At 42.8% G+C, this 17,726-nt stretch overlaps 1 protein-coding gene across 1 annotated transcript in view; it reads right to left on the bottom strand.

Annotated features, from left to right (window-relative positions):
• LOC149330337 (neuropeptides capa receptor-like) overlaps positions 1-11,034 on the bottom strand; it is a 267,622-nt gene extending 256,588 nt beyond the window's left edge. The window contains exon 1 of the mRNA XM_089560920.1: positions 10,690-11,034. The gene's annotated coding sequence lies outside the window, so the exon portion shown is untranslated. The remainder of the gene's footprint in view (positions 1-10,689) is intronic.
• Between the last annotated feature and the right edge of the window lie 6,692 nt (positions 11,035-17,726).

The following is a 17,726-nucleotide window of genomic DNA, read 5'->3' as shown; positions in this document are numbered from 1 at the left end:
AGGGAGTCAGGATGGTGCTCGTCGGCTTACGGCTGACAGCTGGTTAAAAAGGAATGATCACTCAGAAACCTAGTCGTGTGTCACAGTGTCGCACAGATTAGTTGCAAAGGCAGAAAGCTTTGCCGAGTGTTTTTCCGAACAGCGATCCTTCGGGAATGAATGAATGAATGAATGAATGAATGAATGAATGAATGAATGAATGAATGAATGAATGAATGAATGAATGAATGAATGAATGAATGAATGAATGAATGAATGAATGAATGAATGAATGAATGAATGAATGAATGAGCATCCCGCTTATGTTGGATGAGCCATTTACGAACCCCTGAAGAAGAAGAAATGGTCACTGTTTTGAAAGCTTACGTATTACAGTAATTAAAAGGTAACCCCAAAGATTGCTTCCTCTACCCAGTGAACGGGCCGGAGAAAAATACAGCAATAGCAATGCTTTCTTCGCCAACAATATTTCGCACATTCAGCCAGAATTGCGAGAAAGCGAGCCAACACAGCTTGCAAAATTATCTTCCCAGTACGTATCACTTTTAAGCGCACTGGTGCCGTGATGATATTGGTTCAGTATCATGAGTGTTAGCCTGCACCAAGCTCCGCCTAACTGCGAAGGCAGACTGCTTGTGCGAGAAACACCTCCTGGTAGTCCGACACCTCAGCAGTTACCGAGAACTGCAACTCCCAGTAATGTTCCACATTCGTTCTCGGAACGCAAAGCAAATCACGTGTCACCTTGATAAAAGAGGATGGCTAGCAGTCTTGAGATAAAAGAAGTATTTCCGCGACAAGGTAACCAAAGCAAGTCTGGCGAAGGACTGCAAGGTCGCGAACGTTCGAGTAAAACAGCGCGCCCAAACACCTAATCTAACTAGGAACATGTAATGCAAAAAAATATAGAGGAGTAATCCTCGATTCCCCGGGAAACAACCTACAACTTATTATTCAATTCCCAGAACTGCGAGGCTATAAGAGCAGCACGTGTCAAAAAAGCCCCAGTTAACCTTGCATGCTGTCTGTGTCATCTATGTTGATTTAAGTCCGACGCTTTCTAACCTAGCCCTCGTCTGGGTGTCCTCAGTGAGGAGCTCAAGCATGTAGAACGAGTCAGTAAGGAGCGCTCCCGAGTGTTTGCTTTCCTTATTAAATCCCGCCGCGGTGAGCTCAAGGTTCGATCCAGACTCCGAGGTTGTAGAGCGGCCGACGCTAAAGTCACGAATTCCAGGGTAGAAATTGGACAAAATCCGATTAAAATCCTGCCTGCCGGAAACCGCTCTAAAAACCTCCTCGTTTTGATGTGTGTCCCTGGAGGCCTGTTAGGAGTCTTTAAGAGGTGCGGATGCAGCGTTTTCACCTTAAGTGTAACCTCGACGTTCATGTGGAGACGAAAAGGCGAGGGCTAACAAACTGGTGAGCAAGCCAGCATGAACGCGCATGTACACTCTAAACATAAATGTCCCTATAGGGGACGAAAAAAGGAGTAATCTGTCTTCTAGCGCATTCCCTTTTATAAAAGAGGGTACTACACTCTAAACAGAAAGGAGTACACAGGGAGTAAAGTTGTCCTCTAACGCACACCCTTTAAAAAGAAAGTGCGCTAGAGGACAGCCTACTCCCTCGTTACTCCCACATGGGTGTATTTGTGTTTAAAGTATAAAGGACAGTTTATTTCCTTCTTACTCTCTTATGGGTGTATTTGTGTTTAGTGTGTAGACGACAACTTACTCCCTCTTTACTCCCATATGCGTGTATTTGTGTTTAATATGTAGAGGACAGTTTGTTTCCTTTTTACTCCCTTATGGGTGTATCTGTGTTTAGTGTGTAGAGGACCGCTTACTCCCTCTACTCTCATATGGCTGTATTTGTGTTTAAAGTGTAGAGGGCAGTTTATTCCCTTTTTACTCCCTTATAGGTGTATCTGTGTTTAGTGTCTAGAGGACAGCTTACTCCCTCTTTACTCCCATATGGGTGTATTTGTGTTTAATGAGTAGAGGGCAGTTTATTTCCTTTTTACTCCCTTATGGGTGTATCTGTGTTTAGTGTGTAGAGGACAGCTTACTCCCTCTACTCTCATATGGCTGTATTTGTGTTTAAAGTGTAGAGGACAGTTTATTCCCTTTTTACTCCCTTATGGGTGTATCTGTGTTTAGTGTCTAGAGGACAGCTTACTCCCTCTTTACTCTCATATGGGTGTATTTGTGTTTAATGTGTAGAGGACAGTTTATTTCCTTTTTACTCCCTTATGGGTGTATCTGTGTTTAGTGTGTAGAGGACAGCTTACTCCCTCTTTGCTCTCATATGGGTGTATTTGTGTTTAAAGTGTAGATGACAGTTTATTCCCTTTTTACTCTCTTATGGGTGTATATGTGTTTAGTGGGTAGAGGACAGCTTACTCCCTCTTTACTCCCATATGGATGTATTTGTGTTTAAAGTGTAGAGGACAGTTTATTTCCTTTTTACTCTCTTCTTGTTGTATCTGTGTTTAATGTGCAGAGGAGAGCTTACTTCCTCTTTACTCCCATATGGGTGTATTTGTGTTTGAAGTGTAGAGGACAGTTTATTCCCTTCTTACTCCCTTATGGATGTATCTGTGTTTAATGTGTAGAGGACAGCTTACTCCCTCTTTACTCCCATATAGGTGTATTTGTGTTTAAAGTGTAGAGGACAGTTTATTCCCTTTTACTCCCTTATGAGTGTATCTGTGTTTAATGTGTAGAGGACAGCTTACTCCCTCTTTACTCCCATATGGGTGTATTTGTGTTTAAAGTGTAGAGGACAGTTTATTCCCTTTTTACTCTCTTATGGGTGTATCTGTGTTTAGTGTGTAGAGGAGAGCTTACTCCCTCTTTACTCCCATATGGGTGTATTTGTGCTTAGTGTGTAGAGGACAGCTTACTCCCTTTTTGCTCCTTTCTTCTTAGAGTGTACGACCGCGAAGAGGGAGTGTAGTGGTAGATGCGTACGCAAGAAGGAGTGCATGAAGACGGTGAGTAGGTGGATGTCGGATACAAGCGATAGACGAGCGCGAAGTTCTCACGGGAAGTTCTTCCGAATAAGGCGGTTGGTATGCAAACACTTGGAGCGCGGAAGCTAACCAGGTTAGGAGCTCGTTCTAAGTCTTCCCCTGTTCCCTCCCCACGCATTGACGCCGAAGAGTGCGGTTACCTCGTGTAATTGGCTAAGCGCGGATCTAACCGTGGTAGTTTCAGGGTCAGAGGTAAACACCGCACATGGTCGGAGAAGGCTTTGGTAAACCACCGCTCAATTGCGCCGCAGTTGCCGGTACGTATACAACGGAGAAGGCTTGGGTAAACCACTGCTCACTTGCGCCGCAGTTGCCGGTACGTATGAGTGTGCCCTTTGGGGAAAACGGCAGAAAAGTAGCAGCGAAAAGGCTGTGGTTTCCCGCAAGATTGCGAAAACAGCTTAGGCGGTTCGAAGACGATAACAATTTTTAGAAATCCATACATTTATATCTATTATGCATATAATGTTCATTTTCTCAAATTCAACCCAAAGCAGAGAATGTCATTCCGTTATTAGCAGTCTGTACTTAATGTGAACTTAAATAGTCGAGCTGACGGAGACTCTTTTCGCGCTAATTAAAGTATGTGCCTAAGTGAAGATATATTCAATGCGATACGATTGAACACATGCGCGTGTGTTTCTTGTTCTGAAACTGCTGTATATCAGTGCTTTGCTCTCTACAACACGAAAACAAAAAGTGGTTCCACTAATGTGACGTCATGTGCGGACTATTAAAATAACGGAGGCGCAATAAATCTACAGATACACGCTGTGGAACGCTGGGTGTAACCGCGTCTAGAATGCATTCCTGCCAACGACAGCCCCTGTTCGTATTCTATCGAGACTATACTCTACTACATCTCTTTCTTCTGCATCTATGTTTTCTTCAAATCCCGCCTCGATAGTATGATTAACCTGTCACCCTGCCTTTGCGGGCAAGTATGCAGTGTATGCCATATTAAGGTAAGGCCTTTAATGCCTCATCGTTGTCGACAGAAGGCTGTCAGCAGAGGTGTCACGCTTTTGACGTGTGTCCACCGAGATATGTGAGACAGTTACTGCTTAATTTCCTTTCCTCAAATACAATTTTCATTTTCTTCATTACGGCCCCTCTTTCTTCTTTTCCTCCGACTTCCTCCCTTCCTCTACAAGTGGATGATGGGTGTCCACCGAGATACGTGAGACAGTTACTGCTTAATTTCCTTTCCTCAAATACAATTTTCATTTTCTTCATTACGGCCCCTCTTTCTTCTTTTCCTCCGACTTCCTCCCTTCCTCTACAAGTGGATGATGGGTGTCCACCGAGATACGTGAGACAGTTACTGCTTAATTTCCTTTCCTCAAATACAATTTTCATTTTCTTCATTACGGCCCCTCTTTCTTCTTTTCCTCCGACTTCCTCCCTTCCTCTACAAGTGGATGATGGGTGTCCACCGAGATACGTGAGACAGTTACTGCTTAATTTCCTTTCCTCAAATACAATTTTCATTTTCTTCATTACGGCCCCTCTTTCGTCTTTCACTCCCACTTCCTCCCTTCCTCTACAAACGGATGTCCACCGAGATGACAAAGAATTACTGCGCCATTTCCTTTTTTCAAAAAACGTTGCTGCGTTCGAAGGGCAAGGGATAGCGCCGAACAGATGGTGGCGTTCCGTGGGCTCCCTGGCAGCGCTACAACACGCTGTCCTAAAGGCGATTAAGAGTCAATTAATTAGCAGTTAATTAGTATTTAGTAATTAATCTGTAATTAGCCATTGATTATTAATTTTGTCATGACTTAGTAACTATTCAATAATTATGTGTAACGTCATCCACCGGTGACTTCACCAGTGCCACAGAGGCAATCAAAGTGGTGCGGAAAACGCTTTCGCCTCTACGCGATTTAGACCGTCAAAGTGCCGCCTGAATTTTTGGCCATGTAAATAGTGTACATTTATCAAGACACTAATCGCCTTTACTGTTATCCAGGGTTCCTATTTTCTAACAATCTATAACATTTTGCCATGATGTCAACCGTGACGACATTAGAAGGAGGTAGGGACACAAACGGCCAATCACAGGCCCGTCCGGTGTGGACGCAGCGCCAATGTTAGCCACTCAAACGAAGCCGCATCCAGACGGGCTGAGCCACACGGACCAGGGTTCCAGCTAACCCGGAACCACAGCTCAGTTTCTTTGATAAAACTGGATTAGCGCCAAAAATATGTGAATAAAACAAGCCGTCGTGATCCGTCATTGATAGACGTCGCCACAGGTCCGCCAGTGCGCAATAGACTCTCCCTCTGCTTCGATGAGTTCGGTTGTATCCATGGCTCTGTTCGCAGTAATGAGGTATGTAATGTGGTCACCCACGGACGCCTTAGGCCCCCTGTCGGAGCGGACGACAACTATTTTATTAGTTGTCGTGTGCTCCAAAAGGGGGCGCCAGGCATCCGTGGGTGACCTCATAACTTCGAATCCGCACCCTCTGACATCATAACCATTTCGACAAACCGAAAAGCGTGACACCTCTGCTGACAACCTTCTCTCGACAACGACGACGCATTTAAAGCTTTCGCCTTAAAAGGGCCAAATGGAAGGGTAATAACACAGATTCTTAGAAAACGTGGCTCCAGTCGAACTTGGGCCAGGAATGTTACCGATACGAGCTAAGCAGGGTGACCAAAAAGAAATGGGGAGAGTCCGGCGTGCAAGACTCAGAGTGTATATATTTCTGAGATCTGGCGCACAAGTCTCAGAACGTTTATATTTCTGAGTAATAAAAGAAAGCCGACGTCTAAACTACCTGCCGAGGTTTATAGAGTGTTCTCTAATTAAACCGTAGACATATCCACTTTCCCCAATTACTCGGTCCCACTACATTTTAATTCGTTTCTAATGTCGTTTCAAGTTTTGCGGAAAGCTCTTCAACACCACGAAGTGGAGAGCGAGACCTCTCGGTTCTAATTTTACCCCGTTTCTTTTTCCGGCTCTGCTAGAGCGCCCAAAAAATACACCTGCTCGTCTCAAGCACGCAGGGAGTTAGGCCATCAAGAAGGTGAAGAGACTGAATCGAGTCTGATTCCGACACGGATAAGAGCCGTGTCTCAAGGCTGTCAAAACTAATTAGGTTGGAAGAGACTACATACTGCATTCTAGGCATAACTTAAGTGTGGATTTATAAAAGCGGAATATTGAAGTAAAATTTGAGCACATCACTCGAAAGACAGTTATAAGTCTAACTAATGGCCCACGACGATTTCTTTCAGTATTTTGTAAAATAAACATTACAAAAAGCAACCAATCCCTCACAGCTCCTGATTTGTATCACATCCTTAAAGTTTCCTTTTCTTAGATTCGTTATTTATGTTTTCATTTACTTAGGAACCACAATTTTCAAGTAAACATAGTCGCGCGAAGGAAGAGAATGTCATCCCAAAAACAACTATAAATAATAAGAATTGATATGTGCAATAAAGCTTAGGCTAAGCGTTCTACCACTGCAGATGTAAATGAAAAGAGAGTAGAAACAAACGCTTTTAGCCAGCATGCAGAAGCCACCAAAGGGCTACACAGGAATGGAGACGAAATTTAGAGACATATGTGCTAGCGGAAAAGCAGAAAATATTTTAAAGAGTGCGCATAAAAACATACGACCCAGAATTACAGCGTATATGTTTTAAGCGGAGCTACAACCCGGTTGAAAAACACAATAGAAAATTTTACATCGTCACAACACACTTTCTGTAATGTATTTGGCCAAAAGCTTCCAGTAACAACAGGAATTTCTGTAGTAACAGCACTATTCTGTAGTTACTAAAGAAAAGCGCTTCAGGACTACAAAAATGTACTACAAAACATCAGAAAATCTGTCATCCCGATGAAACTACAAAACACATTGTGCTATTATTGACGTTTTTCTGTCTTTTTTTTTTGTTTTTACCAGAATTAGTCTGAAGATCTGTGTACATGTCCAATGTACAGCAAATAAGCAAGCACAAAAGTTCGCCGCGATGGACAGCTGCAAAGGGTAGGGCAAGCAATTCAACGTCAAGCACTGTGGGAAGCATTTGGGAAATATTCTCTATTTTAAACTCGTAACATACTCGAGCGGACGTGCTCGATAATTCAATTTCTTTGTTGGGGGGGGGGGGGGGGGGGGGGCGTCAATAAAAAATATAGTTATCATTGTCCGTGGGCTCCCCTGAGGAAAGGGTACGCAACTCTTCGTTTTTTTTTATCTCTTCCACACTGCTCTCCTGTCTTTATCTCCCAACTTCCCCTACGCAGAGTAGCATGCCAGCGATTTTTAAACGCCGGCTAAATTCCCTGTATTTCATTAAAGAGTCCCTCTCTCTCTGGGTTCAAAATTCCGCGTAGCTTCTAGTGGGCCTTTTTAGCCACGCAAGAGATAAAGGCCACATATGAATCAATCGCACCCAAAAGTCGCATTAACCGGCAAAAACGAAAATACCTTGAAATTAGCAACATATCCAAGTTTCGTTCAGCAGACACAACTCATCTCCAAATAAAAACCTGCGCACACACTACTGTGCAATATTTAGGCAAACAAGGGAAGCGGAATGAGGGGCTCGTTATAAATATGACAGAAGCCAACAGCCACAGAAACCAAGGGGCACAGGGGATTTTTTTTAATTAATATTTTTATTTTGTGGTGTTGATCAATTTAGAATATTACTGAATATGTTATCGCTTAAAGCTAATTGATAGAAAAGCAGAAGAAAAAACAACCACATGCCGCCGGTGGGATCCGAACCCACGACCTCCGAAGTACGCGTCCGGTGCTCTACCTCTGAGCTACGGCGACGGCTGTCAAACCTTCTGCTTTCGCGGGTATTTATGTTTACAAGTAACCTAACCTTGAGAGTGTTCATCAGCGCCACCCATGTTCATAAGCGGCGGACGTAGAACGTCCTGAGTTACCGCAGGTGTGACGTAGAACGTCATCGAACTGAGTGGGTGGAAGCTGCGTGAGAACCCTCTTATGCTTCCTATGGCGTCAAGGCTGCCAGAACCGAGGCCCTCGCTAAGCAATTAGGCAAACAAGGGAAGGGGAATGAGGGGCTCGTTATAAATATGACAGCGGCGGACGTAGGACGTCCTGGCCGCTTATGAACGTGGGTGGCGCTGATGAACACTCTCAAGGTTAGGTTACTTGTAAACATAAATACCCGCGAAAGCAGAAGGTTTGACAGCCGTCGCCGTAGCTCAGAGGTAGAGCACCGGATGCGTACTTCGGAGGTCGTGGGTTCGGATCCCACCGGCGGCATGTGGTTGTTTTTTCTTCTGCTTTTCTATCAATTAGCTTTAAGCGATAACATATTCAGTAATATTCTAAATTGATCAACACCACAAAATAAAAATATTAATTTAAAAAATCCCCTGTGCCCCTTGGTTTCTGTGGCTGTTGGCTTCTGTGCAATATTTACTTACTCGTGTGCCCGCATAAAAGGTTGCTGTCTTTTCAGATACACAGGGCGTTTCACCTAAGACTTTCTACAATTTTAAAAACTAGGTTTTTTGAGCTACAAAGCGCTTTTTTCGGCATAGCATTGCTAGCAGTGAAGTACATCAGAATACAGCTAAGACGTGCTAACTAGCAGGCTGGTTAATGAATATTGAATAGTTCGTTCTTTAACTACTATTATTAGGCTCTTAATTATAAAGAGGCGTGCGGCCCACCAAAAGTAGTATCCGTTTCAGTTTTGACAATTTCTAACAAATTTCTAGCACAACAAATTTTGGCCATTTCGACGAGTTACCTGCACTGGAAAGGTTGCTTTGCCTGCATGCATCTCGAAAGCGCATGTTTTCTGGTGCGATGTAGCCGAATTCGTTGGGCCACAGTTCCGAGGTTAACCGCGTTTTCGTAATTCAAAAAAGTGATGTGGATATTGCTTACGGTGAGCTACAAGCATCTCAGTAACTATGGAGCCTAACTGTGATAGTTAAAAAGTTAACCATTCAGTATTAGTGAACCAACCTGCTAGTTAGCACCTCTTAGCTGTATTCTGATGCACTACACCCCTCACAATCCTGTGCCGAGAAAAAAAACTTCAAACTCAAAAAGCATACTTTTAAAAACTGTGTACAGTCTTCGGTGAGACGCCCTGTATATAACTCTTTTTCTCTCTTGAAAAGTTTTGCTTTTATCTTCTTCGTCATAGATAGTGTTACTTATAAGTCTTTATCAATGTGAATGCATTATATGCATTATCGGCACCGAAACCCGACGTCGGCGTTCACTAGCATCAGTGGCCCTAAAGATATCAGATGGCGTCACCGTGGTATGAAGGAAAAAACTTATTCCGAAGATGCAGAAAATTTAAAAGGGGACTTTCAGAATGCGAGGCGAGCCCGCAACAAATAGGCCACAAAACCACGCTGCTTCTTGGGCAACAAATAGGAACCTAGTAAATGCATTGCCTTAGAGTTGAATGCTATTGAGTAGGTGTGTAATTGGAAAGAATGAGAAAAAATGAAAAAGGAATAAATAATAAAAATGGTGTAAAAATTAAAAAAAAAAGACAACGCTTTTGCATTCAAAGCACGTAAGTAGCCTCCAGTGCCTTCCGTTACTTTTTCCGGCGAGCCGAAGCAAGTCAGTGATTCCCATACTAACTGTGTACCTTAATTGAAGATAACTTAGGTGTGTTATGGGCGGTCATGTGTACAGCCGTTGCGCTGCCTTGTGCTTTTTTTTTTTAAATGCAAAAACTGCGACTCCATTCTTCGCATAACCAAGTATGTGTCTTTTCTCGTTTTCAATTCGTCTCAGTAACTCTTCCTAATTTTGCATTTCACAGTAGTTGCCAAAAGTCGCTTCTGCATAATAAAAAGGCAGCTACAATTGATTCACTCGCTGTAACACTTCTAACGTCCCGTCTTAGGGTGCTTGGAAAGAAAATCAACAGAAATCAAAGGCATGTCAGACGTTTTCACTGCCTTCCGTGGAGTGGTTGAGGTGTCCATCAAGCAGCGAGGCAGCTACTTCGCCGTTCCCTGTTCTCAAAAGCCACTAATCTGCCCGTACAACGCACGAAAAGAAAATTGGAGAGAGTCACTTAGCACCAAGAAGTCCTTAATTTTTTAGTTTTCTTTGCCAGAGGATAACAAACGTGGTGGTGGATAAATTTGCCGTGTTAGCCAAGAAGGAATCAGATCGCAGTGCATAAATTCAACGCGTATTAGTCCCTTTAGGTTGAACAAATGAATTCTTTAGAATGCGACATTAATTGACAATTCGACAGTAATGCGCGATTCACAGCGGCGGCCCTAAATATCATTGAATTGCCGCTTGCGATGTTTTTTCACCAAAAAAAAAAAATCGGTATTAACGCACAAACGTAACGACGTTCGGTTACCACCAAGGAGATATTTTCTCATAATGTACATCTGGAGGCCGAACAAAAATCCCCGGAAAGCTATTAAAAATAAATAGGTGCTCACTAATGTAACGCGTACCGACATCTTGCTCTGTAGTAGAGTAGTTAATTCAACCGCAACTACAAAATGGCAACTCATGCCACCAACCTGTTCACAACATTGAAATGCAAAAAAAAAACAAAGAACCTTCAACTCTGCCTTTCTGTTCCAACTTTTTCTCCGATCAAATATGAGAGAAACTTCAAATAAGACGAAATTCACTTACCACTGAAAGCAACGCCGTCGTAGTGGAGATCAGTAATCGGTCCGTTTTCACGCACACAGCACGAGGTCGGTTCCAGCGACGAAAAATTGAACCACCACCTCGAAGACTCACTCACTTCCACCCAAACTCGTGGTACGCTCGTACCAGCTGTCAGCAGGCTCAGATTTGTCGGTTAAGCAGTTATCCAGCTCAGCGACGCGTGGGCCAAAAAACAATGAACTAGCCAGCGAGCGAGGGGCGACTAAACACACGAGTCCCAACAGAGAGCGGCCGCAACTGGCGCCAAAACAGCACGCGGAGTTGGTGGCGCTGTTCTGGGCGCACGAAAAAGTTGAGCAACCTTCTTCCGGCCACTTCGGGAACGGCACTGGCAGCGCTGCGATGCCAACGAGTGTTTCGCGCGCGCGCGCGAGCTCCCTAGGGGCTGCGACCCTCCCTCCACCCCCTCTCTCTCACACTTTCCTCCTCCTCACCTTTCTCTCTCCCTCTCTCTCTTCAAGCGCGGGAACTTTGAATTCTTTTCCTTCTCCTTTCCGGGATCTTTCCATCTGGTTTTTACAAGGAAGGAGTTGCAGGAGCACTAATACAGGCTTCCCGAAAGCAATCCAAAATGTGAAAAAATAACGAAGTCAATGAAATAATTCGATTTTACTGTGCTTCCCGGTAAAAAAAAATGATAGCAATGGCCTGACAAATCCCGCTTCATATAAAAATCCCGCTCTCTCTAAAAAAAATGCAATATTCCAAGTCTTTATCGTGCTTCGAGGTAAAAAAAAAGCGATAGCAATGGAACGACAGATCCCGCTGCCTCTATAGTCGGATAAAACTTAAGTCTGCAGTGAAGCTCCGCCCACATTCAGCCTCCGCGCAAAGAATTCCTCCACGACGAAAAAGTAGTCCGCTGCTTAAACGTTTCTTGTTACGTAAAAAAGAAGTTTTATGACAAGAAAAAATTATGAGCTTGAGAATTTTTATACATGGATTGTCTTATATAGTCAAACACTAAAAAGCTGATTTTGTTTATCGTTACGATTGTCCAGCGGACTAATACAAGATGCCGTGGACCGCGGCCCAGTGTTAGCAACTGCTGTTTTTTTTTTACTTGTATCCAACTATAGATGAAAACCTTAACCTCTGCTAGATCACACATGTCCTTCCACAATACAGACTGATCCAAAGTCACGGAAAAAGAAAAAATTAAATAGTTCGAAAAGTAGGAGCAGTAAAGCGAAACGATTTTCACATAAATGAGCGGGAAAATGTGAGAAAACTTTGTTTTAACAAAAATTTTATTAACATATTAGTTATATTTTTCGTCGCAAGTTGGCGTTTAAGACCTTCTGTTGTTCCAGTAGTTCGTACACGAATGGATGGAAAATAGGAGCGTCCCCTTTGAAACTGGCTGGTGGCAGTTGCCACCATGCTCGGCTTTTTTTTCTTTATTTTTGTTTAACTTCGTTGTAGATCGCTATTAAAATCGCCATTTTCTTTCAATACGGTTTTCTACACGTCTACCCTTGTGTCACCTCTCTGCTTTTGAGCTACCAATCTTCCAGTCGCTTTTTGCTAACTTCCACTGCAGATTTATTTACATGACCATTGTTATCTTTAAACCCTAGGGCCTAAGGAAAAGTGACTGTGCCTGCATCGACATTAAGGATGGATACCATCACATTTGAATATGAGGTGTTCAATTATTTCGACAGATCTGCCACATACAGCACATGTGTCATCTTCTTCGTTAAAGTTTCGTTAAAAAAGTGGCGCTAGAGCGCCACCTCCTGGCGGCAAATGTGTCGCTACATTGTTTCGTTATTTAAAAAAAAAATCTTTCTGTGCATTTCTGCGAAAAACGTGCCACTTTCCACTCACTTTTTTTAAATGACTAAATTTTTACGATCTATGTGGCTTTTATTGCCCTTTATGTTAACCGCTCCCATCACCTTCTATTGATAAACCAATAAGACGCACATTGGTAATTTGTCTCTTCGAACTGGCTTAATTCGAATCTCTGGCGTATTCATCAACTTCACGTGCATAGAGGGAGCTCTTAAGTGGCACTCGCTAATTCGAATAACTTTTCGATTGTGTTCGATTTCGGATTAGCGAGATTTAACTGCGTTCACTGTGCACTTCCACTACAGCACTGTATTCGCTGCATGAAAAAAAAAACTGCAGGCGGCACATTTCTGTTGGTGAACCGGTTGGAAACGTCACCGCTTCATTCTTACTAGTACACTCTAACGCGAATACGCCTAAATGAGAGTCAAGAAAGGAGTAAGCCCCCTTTTTACTCAATTCTGTTAAAAATGTAGCACTGCTGTCATATGAGCCCACAGTGGAGGCCCCACTGTTTCCTATCACAACAGAACTACGGCTGCTAGCACTGCACGGACGACGCGGCGAAACTCCGCAAAGCTTGAAAAAAAATGGAAGAATATGTGTACCGTCACTTTTGCCCGAAAGACTACGCAAAAGCAAATATGGTCGCTGAGGTAGACTATTTGAGAGAGAGAGACTTTAATAAATTATGGAGAGGTAGATTATTTGCATCACTAATGAAACTACACTTGATTAAGCAACATATATTGGGTATTGAAGCTGTCCTTGTTTTCGGAGCATCCAGGCTATCTGGCCCTCTAGTTAGGCCGAAGCTATCTTGGCACTCCAGGTTTAGGGTAAGGGGTGAAGTAAGAAGGGGATAAGAAGTGCTACCAGGCAGTTTAAAGGATGACGATGAACGTACTCTTGACTGTAGTATGAGGATGTGTGGTTTTGGCAGGTGCTTTCTGAGCGGAAGTTATGCACGTAGAGCCTTGCGGAATGAATAAAGCTTATTATTTGAGTATGCATGGAATAAAAAGACCTGGTAGTTATTTAATCGAGCTAACAACCGCTGATGCCCAGGGCGTTGCATAATCGAAGATGAATGAAAGCCCGGGAATTCGCAAATACTGTGATATGTGTGGGGATTATTACGTTTATGACATTGGAGACCGCGATTATTTATTAATGCATTCCAGGTTTTATTTACCGGATACTGGATAGTGGTTACTAGATGAGGTGTAGTTTCATTAGTGATGCAAATAGTCTACACCTCATCCAGTAACCACTATTCAGTATCCGGTAAATAAAACCTGGAATGCATTAATAAATAATCGCGGTCTCCAGTGCCATAAACGTGATAATCCCCACCCATATCACAGTATTTGCGAATTCCCGGGCTTTCATCCATCTTCAGTTATGCACCGCCCTGGGCATCAGCGGTTGTTAGCTCGATTAAATAACTACCACGTCTTTTCATTCCATGCATACTCAAATAATAAGCTTTATTCATTCCGCAAGGCTCTACGCGCATAACTTCCGCTCAGAAAGCACCTGCCAAAACCACACATCCTCATACTACAGTCAAGAGTACGTTCATCGTCATCCTTTAAACTGCCTGGTAGCACTTCTTATCCCCTTCTTACTTCACCCCTTACCCTCCACCTGGAGTGCCAAGATAGCTCCGGCCTAACTAGAGTGCCAGATAGCCTGGATGCTCCAAAATAAGGACATCTCCAATACTTAATATATGTTGCTTAATAAAGTGAATTCCATCTATCGCTATTTCTCTCCTGAAAGGCCTTTGTAAATTCTGCGAGAAAACGATTCCTCCACAGGGTACGTTGTTGAAGAGATGTCGATAATAAAATACGAATAGTATGCCTGAAATCCGGTTCAAATACGAATTGAATATTCGTACGTACATTCGCAACTTGTGCGAATACAAAACGATTAGCAATGCTAAAGAGTGATGCGCAATCGGGGCGCTGAGTTGCGGCGCTATACCTTGTGGAGTTTAGGTGTACAGCGGTGAAACGACGCAACACTGATCTCCAGTAAGGCATAAGCAACAATAAGCCCGCATATTAACTTTATGACCCTGATGTCATACTCAAAGGGACGTTGAGGAGAAATAGATGTTGGCCTGACGTTGGCTTCAGACCACTCTCACCGAAAATGGGGTTTATATAACTGGCAAAGGTCACGAAACGAAATACAGGCTTTAGCCCTCAGTGACCGATTTCTTAAGTCTAATGCACCCTAAGATGTTTGGCCAAAATTTCTTTCCGCCGAAGGCCATTTTGGGTAACCCAGTTCGAACTGAAAGCTCTAATATATTTCGTGATGCAGAGCTTACTTTCCCTCAAAAGCTCTAACAGAGACCATTTATTTTCTCTCAGTTTACTTTATCTCATTTAGGAATTCAGCCAATTAATCATTCATTGGCTATTGCGGCTATTTCTGTTTGATCCGTGGCAGTTAAATGACAGGAGCAAAAGGGAGTCTCAACTGCACTGCAAGTCACGCCTGGTGGGATCGTTGGGTTAATTGTTTCGATAACCAATTAGCAATGGTCATTCGTTGTCGCCTGAGGGTAAGTGGATGTAACTTTTTTTTATCTTTCTTCATCAAACCTTTATTCTACCTTCGAAAAGAAACAAGCGGTAACGGGGGCCAGTGACTTCTTGTAGTATTCTCACCGAGATTTTGTCATTTCACGATTACGTAGCACCCTAATTTCAATTGCAATTAGTGCGGGAAAGTAGTGCGCCTGAGGAATCAAAACTCCAGCTCGTAAGCGCGTGACAAATGATTTCCTGCGAGGCATAGCCACTAAATGCACATTGTTTTCGGGTATGAGGAATGTCAAAAGTAAAAAATGTGCGGAAATACCATCCTTTTAAGAAATATGCCAACTAAACAACGCTGTCATAGTGCAGACCACTAGCTTTAACAAGCACACGACGCCAGGAATGAATTAGGCCTGAGTGTCAACATAGCGTTTGTTCAACTATTTCACGGGGTCGAGGTCCTGCTAGTGCTACTTGCACTAACTGCACCGACATGCGTTCCGAAACCGCGCGAAGTAGTGCCAAGGGCTAAAAAGAAACTAGAGTGGAGAGGAGATGGCTGTAGTTTACTGTGCTGCTACCCCCCCCCCCCTCATCCTCCCCCTCCCCGCGAGAACGTCTGGCCCTTGGGTTTTCTATGAGAGCGCGCCAATGGAAAGTGGGCGCCATCTGTGAGGGCTATTTCCACTCAAATTCGAGGTTCATTGAAGATCAACTTTGTCAAAGCGCCACGAAGTGGCGCTGTGAATTACGCATGGTTAACACACGATTTCAAGGAATGAAGAGCTAGATGAACGGATGTAAAAACCCTGCGGGGAAGCTTAATCCCTGGTTCATAGACAACTAGAGTTTGACGAATGCAAGGAACGAGATTTACTCGTTCAGCCCATGACTGTGGGTCCCAGAAGTAAATGTTAAAGGAAAACGTTCAACGACGAAGATATCTGATGCTGCTCCGCGCACGGCAGCTGCAGACGACAAGGATGAGGGCACAGCAAAAACTACACAAGTAAGCGCTAGAGCATATTTTGATACAGTACAAGGTAATTCCGATGCAAATCGAGGTAGCAAATACAGAAGATTTCGGCAATGTTTGGTGTTTAAAAGTAGCAGTGGACTAGTTAACTTACAGAAAGTAGAGAATAAAATCATTGATTGATTGATTGATTGATTGATTGATTGATTGACTGACTGACTGACTGACTGATTGATTGATTGATTGATTGATTGATTGATTGATTGATTGATTGATTGATTGATTGATTGATTGATTGATTGATTGATTGATTGATTGATTGATTGATTGATTGATTGATTGATTGATTGAAAACGCAACGGGCCTGACAGGAGATCTGTCTTCTTGCGTTAACGTAAGAAGTTGGGCTAGTTGGTACGTATTAATGGTTAACGAGTGCAAAAATAAGAATACGGCAATGTCAACACAAGCGCTCAAGCGCAAGTGAAAGCTTTAGATCTCTTGTTGATGCTTTAGATATTGTTGATGCTCTTGTTGATTGCTTTAGGTCTCTTGTTGATGCGCGTGTATTCCGTTCCTGGTTAAGACTCCTGGTGCGGCGTCATTGAACCTTTGTCTCTTGCTTCTTTGTATTTTCGCCTTTTTGCATACATATTGCTGTTTTTTTTTAAATAAACGTTCAGTTGCGAGTGAGCGCTGGTGTCGTGTTGTCGCCTTCTTCTCTTCGTCTGCGTCTTTTTGCGCTCATTAACCTTGAATCTGTCTTCTTGTCCATGTCTCTTGCTCACTGTAAACTATTACAGCATTCCTATACCTCCATTTCTTCATTGTCGAGCACGACCATAAGCTTCCTAGACAACAACGAAACATTACAACAATGTTCCTTTTTGTCGTTGATCCAGAGTTGCTTCAATGTTCATACTGGTCATTTATCTCACGCTTTTTAATGTTACAAATAAACGCCAGAATAACCTTTTCACGACATTATTTTAATAATTAATATACACAAATGCAAGATTCGCGAAAATCGTACAGCAACCCTGCACGAGCATGCAGGCCCGCCAGTTATGAAGATGCTTTAATGCTTTGCAAGAGCCAACAATAAGGGAAAAACCTGAGCGTTACGATATAACACAACATGCCACTCATACACTCACCTCCGAACGGATACTAAGGAGTCACGCTTATATACCCACTACTGAGAGGTGTCCCATGGGTGATAATGGTGAACGAGTAAGGAGTGATTTCTAACAAAATAATGGGGCTGTACGTGCAAGCTATAGACGGCACAATCTAACAGGTTTGGTGTAAAATGCTGCTTGTGGAACAACATCTTCACTGTAAGAACAGTGGGAAAAGTTGTGGGACCCAGTGCTTGAAAAATATTTGTAACGTCGTTCATAGTTCTGTTGTAAAAACTGAATTAACATTTAGAGGACTATATGCAAACAATGCTTTTATGAAACGTTAAAGTAATGTTCATGAAACAACATATAACCCATGCCATAATTTGTTTACTTAACATTACAACAACATTTAAAACTCAGCAATAAAATTATGTTTACATGAAATTCTAAACTAATGTTTTTGACATAACAAATAGCGTTGTTTGTTGATTTATGACATTACGTAACGTTCCAATGTAACATACTGCGTTACTGCTG

This window comes from Amblyomma mixtum, chromosome 9, assembly GCF_055824585.1.
Source record: "Amblyomma mixtum isolate Tamu chromosome 9, ASM5582458v1, whole genome shotgun sequence".
NCBI lineage: Eukaryota > Metazoa > Arthropoda > Arachnida > Ixodida > Ixodidae > Amblyomma > Amblyomma mixtum.
This window is presented reverse-complemented; position numbering and strand designations above follow the sequence as displayed.